At 38.1% G+C, this 17,068-nt stretch overlaps 1 protein-coding gene across 11 annotated transcripts in view; it reads right to left on the bottom strand.

Moving 5' to 3' along the window:
* Positions 1 to 17,068, bottom strand: part of SPOCK3 (SPARC (osteonectin), cwcv and kazal like domains proteoglycan 3) — a 469,987-nt gene that overhangs the window by 80,564 nt on the left and 372,355 nt on the right. The window lies entirely within an intron of this gene.

The raw sequence follows: 17,068 nt of genomic DNA, 5'->3' as shown, positions 1-17,068 counted from the left end.
GCCATGCTGGACCTTGTGCTCACCAACAGGGAGGGACTGGTTGGAAATGTAACGCTCCAGGGCAGCCTTGGCTCTAGTGATCACGAGATGGTTGAGTTTGAGATCCTCAGGACGGTGAGAAGAGCGTGCAGCAAGCTCACTGCCCTGGACTTCAAGAAAGCAGACTTTGACCTCTTCAGGAACCTCCTTAGTAAGGTTTCATGGGATACAGTCCTAGAGGGCAGGGGGGCCCAAGACTGCTGGCTGATATTCAAGGATCACCTGCTACGTGCTCAAGAGTGTTGCATCCCGACTAGAAGAAAGTGCAGCAGGAGGGCCAGGAGACCTCCATGGATGGACAAGGAGCTGCTGAGGAAACTTAGAGGGAAAAAAGAAGCTTATAGAAGGTGGAAGCAAGGACAGGCGGCCTGGGAAGAATACAGGAGCATTGCCCGAGAAGCTAGGGACCAGGTTAGGAAAGCTAAGGCCCAGCTAGAATTAAGTTTGGCAAGGGATGTAAAAGATAACAGGAAAGGATTCTATAGATACGTAGCAAATAAAAGACAGGCTAGGGACAATGTAGGCCCTCTCCAGAAGCTATCAGGAGAACTGGCTACCATGGATTTGGAGAAGGCTGAGGTTCTTAATGACTTCTTTGCCTCAGTCTTCACCAGCAAATGCTCTGACCACACAACCCAAGTCTTGGAAAGCAAATGCAGGGACTGTGAGAACGAAGACCTTAGGCCCACTGTAGGAGAGGATCAGGTTCGAGACCATCTTAAGAACCTGAACGTGCACAAGTCCATGGGACCTGATGAAATCCATCCACGGGTCCTGAAGGAGCTGGCGAATGAAGTTGCTAAGCCACTGTCCATCATATCCGAAAAATCCTGGCAGTCAGGTGAAGTTCCCAATGACTGGAAGAAGGGTAATATAACCCCCATTTTCAAGAAGGGGAAGGTGGAAGACCCGGGGAACTACAGACCAGTCAGTCTCACCTCTGTGCCTGGCAAAATCTTGGAACAGTTTCTCCTGGAAAACATGCTAAGGCACATGAAAAACAACGAGGTGGTTGGTGACAGCCAACATGGCTTCACTAAGGGGAAATCCTGCCTGACCAATTTGGTGGCCTTCTATGATGGAGCCACGGAACTGATGGACAGCGGCAGAGCAGTCGATGTCATCTACCTGGACTTGTGCAAAGCGTTCGACACTGTCCCACATGACATCCTTGTCTCTAAATTGGAGAGACATCAATTTGATAGATGGACCACTCGGTGGATAAAAAACTGGCTCGATGGCCGCACGCAAAGAGTTGTGGTAAATGGCTCGATGTCCAGTTGGAAACCTGTAACGAGTGGTGTCCCTCAGGGATCGGTGTTGGGACCGGTCCTGTTCAACATCTTTGTCGGTGACATGGACAGTGGGATTGAGTGCGTCCTCAGCAAGTTTGCCGATGACACCAAGCTGTGTGGTTCGGTTGATACGCTGGAGGGAAGGGATGCCATCCAGAGGGACCTTGACACGCTTGTGAGGTGGGCCGATGCCAACCTTATGAAGTTTAACCAAGCCAAGTGCAAGGTCCTACACCTGGGTCGGGGCAACCCCAGGCACTGCTACAGGCTGGGCAGAGAAGAGATTCAGAGCAGCCCTGCAGAAAAGGACTTGGGGGTGTTGGTTGACGAAAAGCTTAACATGAGCCGGCAGTGTGCGCTTGCAGCCCAGAAAGCCAACCGTATCCTGGGCTGCATCAAAAGAAGCGTGACCAGCAGGTCGAAGGAGGTGATCCTGCCCCTCTACTCTGCTCTTGTGAGACCCCACTTGGAGTACTGCGTACAGTTCTGGTGTCCTCAACATAAAAAGGACATGGAGCTGTTGGAGCGAGTCCAGAGGAGGGCCACGAGGATGATAAGAGGGCTGGAGCACCTCCCATATGAAGACAGGCTGAGGAAGTTGGGGCTGTTCAGCCTGGAGAAGAGAAGGCTGCGTGGTGACCTCATAGCAGCCTTCCAGTATCTGAAGGGGGTCTGCAAGGATGCTGGGGAGGGACTCTTCCTTAGGGACTGTAGTGGTAGGACAAGGGGTAATGGGTTCAAACTTAAACAGAGGAAGTTTAGATTAGATATAAGGAAGAAGTTCTTTACAGTGAGGGTGGTGAAGCACTGGAATGGGTTGCCCAGGGAGGTTGTGGATGCTTCATCCCTGGCAGTGTTCAAGGCCAGGTTGGACAGAGCCTTGAGCCACATGGTTTAGGGCAAGGTGTCCCTGCCCATGGCAGGGGGGTTGGAACTAGATGATCTTAAGGTCCTTTCCAACCCTTACGATTCTATGATTCTATGATTCTAAATATTCTTAGTCTCTAAAAATCCAGTAGTATCCTCTATTCATCTTCCTCCAAAGATTTCAGCACTGCCTGGCAGCTCTAATACCTTCTTGTTTTTTTTCTAATGGGTTAAATAAAGGGATTTCTTTTATTCTCCCAGAAAGGTTACTTCCTCTCTCCCCCAAGAAAGCTTCTTTGGATTTGTGTCCACTTATGTCATTATCCTAAGGCAGATGTTTAAGAATCTGTTTCCTCTGGTCTATAACAACTCAGAATACACAATATGACTATAAAATTCAGCTTTACATTTAAACAAAGTGACAGTGATAAAACTTTTACAAGTTCTTCTACATGAATATTCCTTGTTTCAGTGTTTTATGTACACTACATATGAACTACATATTCAAAAAATCAGTAAGCTATTCTTATGAATCTTTCCTGTCAATATTTATGAAATTGTTATTAACACAGGTTATTCTTTGTTTTTCCCCCCACATACAGTAATGATTGAAAAGTTCTCAACTAACTTTAAAGTTGTTATGAATGTTGATGTGATTTTACCATATATAACACATAAAACCTTTACCATATATTACATATAAAACTTCAACTTAATTTTAAAAACGAGATTGCAAAGTCAGAGCAGATACTATTTGGGACTGCCTACTGACAGCATGATCTTAGACGTGCTTTATTTTCAGATCATGGAATGAAGAAGAGTCTCAGATCACCTTCTATGATTCTATCATCTTATTTAAACTACGTGGCAAAATTCAGAACAAGAAGAAACAGACTTGTAAGTATTAAGTGTTATACATTAGTCTGACAGCGAAAGAATAAAATGGTGAACACGTAATACCAGTAAACGCCTGATGAAATAATGTTTTAGCCTTGTCTCAGGATTTCCATTTCACACTTGTTATTTGCCTCAGAAAAATATATTTGCCATTCTTGGCCTTACAAAGTCAGCCCAACCTGTTTGAAAACCTCCAATTTCATTAAAAGCAGCTTCACTTGTAAAAGTCTCTACAAAATCAAAATTATTTTTTTCAGCTTGAAGTAGGTTTGGGTAGGGAGAAGAGGAGGGTTTGTTTTTTTTTTTTAACTTAAATGAGCAAATATAATTCAGGAATTGTGCTGTTACGTGTCAGAGTGGTTACTCATACTTTCCTACAATGTTGTGATACCAAGGCAGATGAGAGACAGCAACACTCATTGTAGAGAGCAAGTACAAGGAAAAAAAAAAATAGTATGACATTATTTAAAGAAGACTACTTCATGTCTGACTAAATTGCTACTATTTCTACTATCATCACTTGCTTTATAACAAGAATAGGCTTCGCACGTAACACATTAAGAAATTTGTATATTACAAAGTTAGAAGAAGTTACCCTTAGACTTTCTAACATGGATTCCTCTCTGAAATCTTAACACTTCTTTGCTACTTTGAGGAGCATGTTAAAAAAATTTTCTGCATAAATATTCAAGCAGTAGCTGCACAGCCTTCTTTCTCTTTCTATTGTAAACAAATACGTATGATGTCCCTGTTGTCTTTCATGGTAAGGTATGTTTTCAGCTATTCTTGTGGCTCTTTCCTGAATACTCTTTAACTCTCAATATTCTTCCTGAATTACATGCATTCAAATGGCACAGTACTGTGGGAGCAGTTCCAGTAGAATAGCTAGAGATATTACAACTGCTCTATACCTAATTCAAGATTACGATGACCATATCTACGTAGATGCTCCTCAGAGGCTGCAAGATTGCTCAAAGGACCTTGGGGCATTAAGTTTCAAACACTATCAGGATCCAGTCTACTTCCTGCTCCATACCAATAATATTATCCCTAATACAGTACTGACTGCAAGGCGTGGAAGAATAAAAAGCACGTCTGCATGTATCTTCTAAACCACACTTTCTCATCTAGGGCTTGAGGCTGACTACTGCATCCTCCCACTATCTAACAATCTTTAAGGTCATAGCCAACTCAGTGCTGTCTGCAGCACTTTAAGCACTGTTTAGAATGTAACGCAGTTACTATGCTGTCCCGTGATTCCTCACAGTCTCCAGTGTGGAGGTGGAAGGGAGGGAAATAACGCATAACTGCTTTCTCTCCAGTAGCAGCTCTAAAACACCCAGGTATTGCATCACTACAGGACTGTATTAGTGTAACAACTCTTAATGGTATTACTATAGATTTTTTACTAACGCTCACAAATCCCTAACTCATTCCAATTATGTATTTGGCATTATCATTTAAGATCCAAATGTCACAGTTCAGGTTTATTTAAATAGTTTTTCAACACTTTCAAATGTGGTGCTTTATCCCTGATAGTACATGCTGCTTTTTTATCTTCACAATTTGATACACATATACCAAAATGTGTATTAATGTGTATTGAGACACACATACATGGATGCACGTATACTGCAAATCCACTCCACTTCTGTGGTCTTGATTTCTTAATGCACAGCTCATAATTTTTGCAGTTCTCAGCAGAACACACTATCTCTGTTTACACACCTTGCTTAAACAAAAAAAATCACTGATTTATAATGTGCAAAGCAAAAGCTTCTTTACCACATCCCAGGTTTAACTGACAAAATCATGAGACTACAGAGAAAAAGAAAACAAAAAGTTTCGCTGATATTAATGGATGCAGCTTGTAAAAGCTTTCCCTTTCTGTTCCCTTGCCAGAAACTATAAAAAAATTCTTCCGTTGCCCTTCCCCCCCCCCTCCATAAAGAGAAAATGAAGCATTTATTTTCATAATTGTTCAACTGGCAAATTGATGTGCTGCGCTACTTATCTTTGAATGTTTTACTGGATTGATGCATTTTCACATGTTTTATTGTTTTTTAATTATATCAGCTTCAGTTTTAGCACTTCAACAGAAAAAGAGTACGGCACAATATAACTTCTGGAAATATCCTAAAATCAGCACTGAATTTAAAACAAATTTCTATTGCATTCACTATGGCTACTAATTGTCTCTCTTTTTGTACCTTATTTATATTGATGAAATTTCCACCATCATCATGTCTTTTCTCACATTAACTGAGACATGGGAAGAAACACAGAGAATAATCCACTCTTCAGAGGGCAAAATCTACCTAAAATTGTTTTCTAACACCACATACAGCAGTCTATTTCAAGCTCAGTAGCTTTTTTTTTTTTTAAATTATGTATGTGTAATACAGAACTATTTTGAGCCAAATTTGGAAAATTCAAGGAGAGGCATAAGGAAGTATGTGCATCTTCAGATTGCATTTTGCAAATCCATGATCCTCACTGCACCTGTGAGGAATACTTTTACACAGAATACATCCAAAGTATTCACACTCACAAAGTATTCACAATACATCCCACATTCACATAAAGGATCTGAGCATCCCTTAATTGCATAAGTGAATCAGGGTTCCTTCAGAGTCTCTACGGCACAGAACCTTGCAGCCATCCATCTTAATAAATGTTCTTTGCTCTGTATCACAGCTCTACAGTGGGCGTTACCTGCCGTCCTTCGACCCTCCCTCCCCACTAATCCCCTTCCCAAAGCTTTGGCTTTCATTCTACAGCACTTAACTACATCAGTGTGTCCTCCCATCACATGATAGCTCAACTTCTTAAACCTGCCAGTTTTAATTTATTGTATTCTACACCTCCGGAGTACCATACCTGTACTTTACTGCTCTTTAGATAGATGGAAGAGTGCATATCAGCACCACTTTTCTCGCACCCGCAGAGGGAGAGGAAGAAGAGAAAAACCAAATAAAAAAGAGACAGGAAAGCTTTCAACTTAGTATTATCTTTTCCATTGGTATGATATCTTCTGAATTTATGAATAGTGTCTGATAACACCAGAAAATGGGAAGACAATGCTGACAAGCTGATGTAGAGGTCTGCTCAGAAAAAAATGCATAGCAACAAGAGTATAGTAAGATGATAGTCCAGTAAAAATGGGTAGTCAAACTATTCATAGAAAACTATCTGCTGGATTGTATTAAATTATTCTATTGATATTCTTTTACATTAAATAAAAACCACCCCAAACTCTACATTTCCTTTTTTAATTTTCTTTTGCTTACTACTGAAGACAGATTAAGTTTCTCATAGGTCAGGAGCGTTTCTCCTTAAATCTCAGCTAATTCATCTCAGAGTCTGCCTACGCAATGAAATTCATGCATACACATGGCGAACTCAAAAGAGTACCATTTCTACTGTACATTGACTGTGCAACAGGTCTGTACACTGTGGTCAGCCATATTGCCAAATATGCAGAAATTCCCTGAACAAATATCAAAATCTGTGTTGTTCTTCATTGGCATCTATAAATTAAGCTCTTTTTTAAAACATAAAGTATTATTTAGGCTGTTGCTTGAGGTGAGAAAATTTGAGGTTTTCTTGGCTGATAATTCATATATATAAATAAAATAGTTAAAGATGGAAATTTAACATAAAACAGAGATATCCATGTTCTGTGCCAGGACATGGAGGAGAAATAAAATGTCAGTAACACTGCCACAAGTTTTACTAACTACTGTAATGATGCTTCATGTTATTCAGTCTAGCATGATAGAAGTCCTCTTTTATGTATGTTGGCATCGTATTCCCTATATGTCTTTTTTAAAAAAACCTTGATTCCACAGAATAACTTGCTAGTCAAAAAGCTAGATGTAACTTGCTCTTCTGTCATTAAGAAGCTCTGTAAGGTTCCTATTTTAATTTGATTTTTTTCCCATTAATGCTCATAAGCATCCTCAGTCTAGCCTCTTCCTTTTTCTTTCTTCCTTCCTTAATTACTCTAACGTGAATTCCATAAAATGGTACCTACAGGATAATACATAATCTATCTCTTCACCATTCAAGCCCCCATAAAGCATCTCTTACCATGGCTTATTTCAGGTTTGCAGACATGACTGCATGAATGCTCAGCCATGCTGAGTGAAAACTTCAAGTACTGTGAAAAAGCAAAGTAAAGTAATACATAAAAATGCAACTCTGAATTTTTGTTGGACAGAGAACAGTAAAGAAAACTACAGGAAAAACATCAAGAGAACAAATTCTAAGGAAACAAAAACATGCTATGAGAGGTAAAAGAGCAATAATAAGTAAGTATTTACATGATGGTAACACCAAGAGAAATGTGCTTTAAGCACATTTAAGCATTTGGTTTAAACGTTGACTTCTTCATTCTGCATCATACAGAGTTTGGAAAATCCCCTAAATATTTAATTCAAAGTGTTCAGAAAAACGGGGGGGGGGCGGAGATAATTCAGGCTTCAGCTTTTGCTAAGTTGCTCCTAGAAGGACTCCAACTTCATACAACTGGGGCCCTTGCTGAGGCCCCAGCTGTGCACCCCTGGCATTCTGCATACCAAAACACAACTTTTATCCTAATTTAGCTAACTAATTTCATCTTCAAAGTCATGATTCTGCAAAATGACAAGTTCATCACTCTTAACCTCAGAGCTGAACATGTTTCCAAACACTTCGCTTTAAAAGACCAACCACAAATCCAGCTTTGAAGTTCCAAGATTGCAACGTAATAAGAGTGACAAAAGGGCTGTGGTTACATGGGGGAAGGTAAAAGTAATCTACTGAGAGATAAATAGAAACAGGTATTTTTTGCCCCCACTGTGGGGCACAAAAAGCATTTAATAATTTGCTTGGGAAAGCAACTGTTTGCATAAAAGCATGATTTTTTTGCTTTTAGAAATCCCAAGAGCAGGCAATGCTACATTTTCTAGTGCTATTTTTCTCATCTGCAGTTCATAGTTTAGCTCAATACTTATTTTTATTGCAGTCTTTATATGTTCAAGCATATACAAAGTAACTGTCTTTTGGTATCTGAATAGCTTTAGTAAGGAAGTGAATTGTGGTATCTAATTGGACTAGTGTCCAGTCTGCTGATCCAATACAGCACCTCCTTTTAGACAGCAGCTGTAGCAAAAGCTTGACAGGACAGTGGCCACAGGGCAACCTCTCACCTCTATTGCCAAGAACAAGTTTGCCACATGTCAGAAAAATTGGCTGTTTTAACTGTATGCTAGCTTAGAGGACTTTTCTAGCTCTCCACACACATCTAAACCTTCATTTTAACCACGATGACCAAGAGCTCTGTGGCAGTAGGGTCATGTCAAAATAAAACAGGTTGCTAAAATCTGTTTTCAATCTGCTGCCTCATGTATGCAAGTATTTTCAGAAATATTTATGTGTCCAGATCTTTAGCTGATGAAGAAATGAAGGAATCCCTGAATTACAGTAACGTTACCTATTTTAAATTTTGATATTCTCTGACAAGAAAAAGTCCACCTAGGCATATTCCTCTGTGAAACATCTTTCCCAGAGGCATGATTTCTAAGATTCAAATGGTTGTATTTTATAGCAGTTTTTATACTTTAGTCTTTGCATTAAAATAATCTACACTTCAGGTAGAAAGAGTAGTAATTAGAAATCAGAATAGATAAATGATGTCGCCATGCACAGTCATGTTAGAAAACATAAAGAATTAAATCACCTGAAACCTCGGTGAAAAAAATTAAATGTTGATTACTGCGTATTCTCTAAGAAGATAACTTTGGACAGCTTGATCCTTAGATGCTATGAACTAGTTTAGTAGTAGATACATCCTGAAGGTTTGTATTTCAAAGAAGTCTCCCTCAAAGGAATTGAATCAGAGCATGCTGGACTCATGGCTACTGCGAGTGCAGGTTTCCTCAGGTATAACCTCTTCTTTTCCTCACTCAGAAGCTTTGTATAGGCAGAATCTGAGCATTTGTCTGAGACTTCCAGACACAGAATCTATGGTGCCACTCACTGTGTGGATTGTCAGCACATGTACCATAAACCCAAAGCACCTCCGAAACATCTGTACAGATTCTGCCTGAATTAAGGCAGTGGCTCCCACAGATTCAGGAGCTTTAAATCCAGCCTTAACTGTATTGTGATTATAAGAATTTGTTATTATTATTATTACTACTACTACTAATACAGAAGTTGCATAAGAGTTTTAGGAAAATTATTTGTATAAGTATTCTAATATTTAGGGTAAGACACAAAATGGCAAAGAACATTTTTTTTTTTTTTAGGCAGTAAGAATCTGATATAGAATATATAGTGGCCTGTGCAAGAAGCCACACCTGTAAGTATAATATTACTGTTCTCTCATATCAGACTACAGCATTCCATAAAGCAAGCTTACTTCTGACAATCTGGACACATGAAAAGGGTTTTGGCACTTGATTTTAAATGAAAGAGAAATATAAAAGCACTACCAAACAGACACAATATCCCCTTGTATAACTGACCATGTAACAAAGACGAACATTTAGTGACTGCTGACATCCCATTACTGTCATAAGTACACTATTTGATTTCCAAAAGCAGTAGTACGTTTTATTGTAAAGTACCAGTATATGGACACACTTCACTGTACAATCACAAACATCTCCATTTGCTACAATTAATGTATTTTCCGTCACTGCAAGCCTTAAATGCATTGTTTTACATGAATGGAAATTAGAAGAATGATTTCTGTTCCCTAAATACTAGTCCTACTCAATTTCACATACTTAAAGAATTTTCTCACCACTGATAAGTAAGCAAAACAACAGATGTATTCTAAGCCTATAAAACACAAATTATGAAGCAAGAATTTCACATAAAATGCAATGCATTAGAATTTATGCTAGACAGTAATAAAAGCACCTAATTATAATCTGATCCAAATTTTAAAACCTGTAGAACCCCCTCACATATACACATCCTGAAGTTTTATTCTGTTCCATTACCCAGTGTTAAAGTATTTTAACACTGAAAGACACATGCAAAAACCCAAACCCAGAACCCACCAACACATTCCAAATTAAGCAGTAATTAATTACAAATGTTTGCATCAGCTGTTTCACAACTGATAATGTATTCTAATAAAGTACTCTGAAAACTGATACTGACAGCTAATTTTTCAAGCACTACAAAAACAAATGGCAAGCTTTACTTAGGTAATGGCAAGCAAATACTTCAGTATTTGTAAGGAGGGGTAAGGAGGGGTTCCTGAATTCATTTTTCATATTTTTTCTGATAAAGGGATAGTAAAAAATTTTATTCTTATTCTTTGCAATGTTTACAATAGTCCACAATGAATTTTATTAATATGGACTACAATCACAACTTCGTAATTAAGGACAGAGAAATCATTTATAAGCACTATCTTCATCATTGTTCTTACTTTTGTTAACAAAAAGGGAATATCTTTTAAAGTAGTAGATTCTCAGGAATACTGTGAGGGAAAAGACCATTTAAAAACAATAACAAAATAATAAAATAAAAGCTCACAAACCATTTTTTATTAAGGGGAAACAGATTAAAATTCCCCAGCGTTTAGTCAAAACTTTTACACTCTAACAGCAGTGCTTTCCTAGATCACACATCACATTTCCTAATTCTTTCCTGTGTTTTTTAACAGAAGCGCCCTAACTTACTGCCTTTTAGGAGGTAGTAGAACTAAGTATGCCTTCAACAACTGTCAGTAAACCAGAAAGAAATACAGCAAATCAGCATCCATTCTCCTGCAAAAGAATCCCAATCCTAGTTTAAAATCTCATTGAAGAAGTGGAAAGTAGAACACTCATGATCACTGAAAAACTCATGATGCCAACTGATTATCAAGTGCACCCTCTCGCTCCTACAGACCACCGAGAATTGAACAAGATTACTGGAGCTGGTAGAACATGAGTAGGTCCAGGACTTACTAACTTAACTCAAGTCCATCTGCATTAGTCTAGAGTAGGAGTTCATATTTTCCTTAAAACTAGGTGTATCATGGACTTTGATTGCGAAAAATATAGTGAAAATACCTGTTATGCTAATAAACAGAATATGGAAGTTCTATTCGGGTCTCTTATTCCAAGTTTGCTTTGAGCTCCTACACAACATGTGTTACGTACCAAGGGAAAAAAAACCAAAAACCCACAAACACTGAAACCTAAAAAATAATTCTATTTTAGATTTCTACAGACACAGGCTGGGGTGGGGAAGGATGGGGTTCTATTTTTTTTCTTTTTGCGAGGACAGTAATTTTTGAGTTTTGAAGTTTGCCTGCAGAAAGTATAAATATTGTATGGGTAAGTTACAACCTTAAGAAACAGTAATACTGATACAGACAACACTGGTACTGCAATACGCATTCTTGCAATGTACACATCTATCTTCTCTTACTGTTAGCAGAAGTGACTTACAGAGAGAAAATGAATGCCATTAGAGGATCCTGTTTTCCTTCAGCTGTGTATCCATAACTCCCACTAAAATGAATGGGAGAAACACACACACCAAGGAAAAACAGGCCTTCAAAACATATGTAAAACATATGATGCATAGTGTTAGTCACCTTTTCTCCTTCCCAGTGAAATGGAACTAGTAAAAAACAAGCTTCACATTTTCCTTTAATAAATTAATTTGTAGAGCATACAGAAATCTCAAAAATATTCACATTTTCACCTCTTTTTTTAAGTACAAGAAAGACCAAATTAGTTTCTCAACAAGCTCAATTAAGCTATGTCTAAGCAAATTTCCTTTTCAGTACTCTGTAGAGTGTAAGTATGGTCACAATGGCATAGTTACACAATAATTGGACTAAGCAAAGCTATATAATGTTAGTATTGTGAATGAAGTAGCGGTGCTCATTAGCCTATTACAAAAGAATTGCTGTAAATTCAGCCTACGTGCAGCATCACTTCCTGTGCAAACAAACACAGATAATGCAACAAGCTTGAAACACTGCCAAGCTGGCATACTGGCAGCACAAATTATGCAGAGAACCAGAAAGCCTTCAGTAGATTCAATAGAGCTTGGAGTATAAGAATGATTAAGTGTTTCTGTGTACAACTACAAATCACAGTAATGAATCAGACTAAAATTTCCAATAAGGGACTTAACTGCACCAGCTGGCCTTCTTAAGCAGCATTATAATGTGAAACGACGACATCCTAAATAGTGGTGTTTGCAACTTCCACACAATCTGCCCAGAGCAAATCCTTTGTTTTGTTCCACCTTTTCTGGAAGTCTTTTTTTTGACATAATAAAATTGCAGCACCTAAAGATACAGAAAAGCTACAAAGCTATACCGTTCCTTCTCCTCTGCTTCTTTTGCTTTTTTCTAATCAAATGAGAGCAAGGCTCTTTTGGATTCTAATCAAATACAGCATCATCCATACCAGTTCTAACAGTGTCTCTTTCAAAACTGTCTGGACTACTTAATACAACTACAGATTTGCAATTAACAGCTTTTGCTTCCTTTTTTTTTTCTCTCCCATAAATCAAAGGCTTAGTGGTAGCAAGTCTAAATTGAAAACTCTCTTTCTTTAATTGTAAAGTGAGAGCAATAGTAAAATACCTCATATTTCAAAGCATGAGGTTTTGGAAATCTTGGATACATGTGTCCATGTGATATGAACAGAAAAAAATGCATATACCTGTGCACACATGTGAATCTATGTATTCACATGAGCATGTATGTATGTGTGTGCATTTTTCTTATTGAATAGGCCTCTTGTACTTGGATATGGATACTTTTTATGCCTGGGAGCACAATCACAGCATGGAAGCAGAAGTTTGATTCCACTGTGAAAGCAAACCTAATGTTACAGTTTTGCAGCACTTGAAATTTACTCCAGGCTTCTGTCACATCATCTATAACAGGAAAAGGTTAACCCATCTCATGCTTCAAGACCTAACACTCTTCATTTCAAAGCTGAGGTGGAACATTTTCCTCATATTATAATACTAAGGTGAACATACCTAGGGACAAACTCCTTATAATCCAGTATTTAGACTGGTTTTCCACAATCTTTAAAAATACTGTAAGAGGGCAGGAGTTCAAGGCAAGAGAATGGACTAAATGACCAATGATTTGAACTAAATCAGCACTTGGAAATGTCATTTAACTCAAAAGCCTAAAGGAAGCTTTAACAAGATTAAGTGCTAGCACAAAAATCAAACCATGCAACTAACCTACCTTAGTAAATTAGATTGATCAAGTCATATAACATTTTACCACTACCAGCTTCTGTGAATCTATAGTAAAGTGACACTCTTTGACATGCTTTAATAATGAAATCATCGTAATTTCAGGTCTGCAACCGCAAGCAGAAATATCAGAAATTTTTTGTTACTACTCCACACAAGCTTAGGGACCGGGAACAATTCTCATTAAACCTAGCTTCATTTCCTAGAACTCCAAAGAAACAGCAGAGGAAACATTTCGGTCAGATAGTATTCACAACAGTCTTTCCTTTCACTATCTTAATACAGTGAATTCTGTATCATTAGGGCCTCTATATTGCTCACCTCCTGCTCAGCTTCACATTTCACAGAGGTCCAGTCTGCACACTTCCCTGGAACCTGCCTTCTGGAGCTCTAATACAAAAAGAGCTTTTCGTTTCTTTGTCTTAACTTAGTTAAGTGCTTACTTGTTATGACTCTCTATCCATTACTAGTGAATTCTTGTCATTTTCCAGGTCAATAACGATTTGTAACTGAAATACTTTTACCATTAAGTCACCTTTCCTACCTTCACCTTTACTTTAACAAAATGGGTTATTTTTTAAGCTTTTTTATAATATAATTTTTATAATTACTTAAAAATATATTTTATAATAAAAAAAAATTCTTTTGCTTAGTTAGCATGTACTGGAAATCAGTTACCTGTAAAAAAGATCCAAAAAGCTGCACACCTTTATGATAAGGCAATTCTGTTCCTTTAATGAACACCTTCCCTAAGTTATTATAGACTACTACCATAAAGAAAAAGAAAGAACAGTGCAAAAACAAGACAAAGAAGGGACTGTAATCCACGAAAAGGAAAGAAAATAAATCATAAGCTGTGTTACAAAAGGAATGATCCCTTATTTCTAAATAACTCCTTAGAGATTTCTTATACCTAGTATGTGAAATAAAAACTGCATATGGAATACCTGAACTGTGTTACAATTGCTTCCTAAGCTGAAACCTAAGAATAAATGATTGGAGAGTATGAGAAATTCAATAGGAAGTTTGAGGTCCTCACACAAGTAATAGCTGTCAGTTTTTAAACATTTCTATTCCATCTTAACATGCTATGAAGATAAGCAGCAGAGAGAAAAGTGCAATGTTTCCCCCCCAGAGAACTGTTGTGTTGATTTGCACATTTTACATAAAAAACTCCAACAAAACATAAAAAGCATAGCAAGACCTTCACAATGGGGACAGGGGACATAACATACAGTGGGGAATTCGTAAGAGACAGATCTACATTTACCTGGGAAAACTGCACATGCATTTAATGCATTGAATAATTTAATACATCCAAGCATTGATTGATTTAATGTATCCAATCAATTTTATGCAGTGCATTTATTTTACTTATGGAAGAAGAAAAAGAGACTGTTATATTAGATTCCACTAGGATCAATGAGTACGATGTTAGTCACTAGGTTATGATATATCAGACACCCAGATTTACTTGGAACATGGTTTTTGGTCCAAAACTGTCTTGCAATTTCCTCATTTTCAGAGCTTATACACAAAACACATTTCTAAACCTTACTGAGCAAGTCATCATTTCAATAGTTTCTTGCAGTAAGCAGAAGAATCTTGGAATGGACTGCATAATGACTGGATCTCAGCTGAATTTATCTCATTTATAAATTTTCTCCCGTAGCTGGTTTGAAATAAAAGCAAGGAGAAACATTTGAAGCTGACAGATGCTTCCCCCCTCCACCTCTCTTCCTTCTTTCACCTTCAAATATTTTTGTCTTGACAAACATGCAGTACCAAAAAAAAAAAAATTTCCAGTAGAAGTAATCCAACTGAAACCACAGATATTATCCCATGTTTACTGTTATGCTTACATTAAAATTCTCTGCCACTCTGCTGGGTGGCTACCCTGCCCTGTTTTTTCAAGCTCTCTAGAATCCTGCTGTTATCGTGCAGCTAACCTATTCGCTTAGAACTTCACCTATATACTGCTTAGTTTACTACAGTAGCCTATGATTCACAGAATTTTTGTCTTAGAGCAAATTACATGATGTGTCACTTCAAATTATAATTGCCTGTTCCAAATCTAAGATTAAGTTAACAGACTATTTATCAGGACTTACCATGCCAACCTATGATAGCTTGCTGCTGGACTAACTTTTCCACATCTCCGAGCCTGCTTAGCTACCAGCTTTCTGTGGCTTTAATGAGTTCCTACATGTTGTGGTGTCACCTCAAATTCTTTCTTTCTTTCTTTGTTAAAAGTGGTAATCACAAGCCTGTGAAGATTTAAGGGTTTATTTTTACCACCTGCTGCTCTGCACATGCAAAGCGCACATATTCTATTGCAAGTATTCTAAAATATCCATTGCCACCTACAGCCCTTCTCCTCGGACTCATCCCTTTTTATTTCCTGCCCAACTCTCTTCTGGCTGAACATTCACATAACTTTTTTTCCTCTTCCCTACGCCCACAGGGGTGAACACACGGTTCCCACAGATTCTCAGTAGAGGAGATTCAAATGCTTGAATCTCCTGAAAATGAACTGACTGAAAACTAAAACGAGTAAACAAATTTCTATTAGCATGATGAATATCCTGCTTATCAGCATAAAATTCACATCACTGTATCACAGTATTGGCAATTCTGTATTCTGATATTCTACAAGTTGTATTTGTATCTGAATAAGATATACTCCAAAAGCATTTCATTATTGCATGTACAAGACACTTTATAGGTTTCTTTTTTTCCCATGAAGCCTATCACTTAACCAATAAAAATAAATTGGAAAGCACAAAGGGATGGTAAACCACTCAAAAGCAAAAGTTAATGTCAACCTCCAGAGTTACAAAGAATCAATGAAGAATTCTATTTTACACCAGACTTTGAATTATTTATCACGCATTCTACTGCAGGCGGCTAGTCTCTTTCCACAGCAATCCACATGGAAGTACTTGGATAAGTAATATTAATGCATATCCTGCATGTACTTCCTCTTTCTTTCACAAAACACAGATAAGAGCATAGCACACAGAACACAGCTTCCAACACAATTACAGCTAGCAGAGAAGCAAATGCAATTACCTGCTACCTAAAAAAATCTGGTACCTCTAACCATGCCCCCACACTTTCTAAAGCTCTAGTACTCCAAACTAGTCTCATGACCTATAATCTACAACACTTATGTCTACTGTTCAGTCTTTCCACAACAGTACATAGAGGAAGCTCTTGCATCAGGATGCTGTGGCACTGCAGAAGCATGCTAGAAGACTTGCCATCTTGGCAGTCTCCCAGAAAAGGAAATGAGCCTTGTGTGCAGTACCTCAGGATTGAAGAGAAACCATGATCTCTGCTGCCATGGAAACTGAAAAACACTGAAACCATAGCCTTGCCTGACCCACATCATCATGAAAAGGACAGTGACATGCAGTAGCTGGTTTGAAAACCACACAAAGGCAAGCATACTGCAGCAAGAGCACAGAGCTGAGATCCCCGTGAACTAACACAAGTTTTAATACTTCGGAAAGCACATGTAGAATCATCTCATCAACAGTGTGTTCTGTCGCATTAATTAATCCTATTGGTAACATGTCATATCACATCACTAGCAGCCTTACAGATAGCTGCGATATCCACCAATCGCATGCTTCATTCTGTGGTACTGAGGTACCCTCAGTAATCCATATAGGGCTACAACAGTTTGGAAATTGCACTGTACAGATGCAAAAATGTCCAAGAACACCTTGGACAGCATG

The sequence above is a fragment of the Strigops habroptila genome, chromosome 7, assembly GCF_004027225.2.
Source record: "Strigops habroptila isolate Jane chromosome 7, bStrHab1.2.pri, whole genome shotgun sequence".
In the NCBI taxonomy this organism is placed as follows: Eukaryota; Metazoa; Chordata; class Aves; order Psittaciformes; family Psittacidae; genus Strigops; species Strigops habroptila.
The sequence above is the reverse complement of the archived record's forward strand: the minus strand, read 5'-3'. Positions and strand labels throughout refer to the sequence as shown.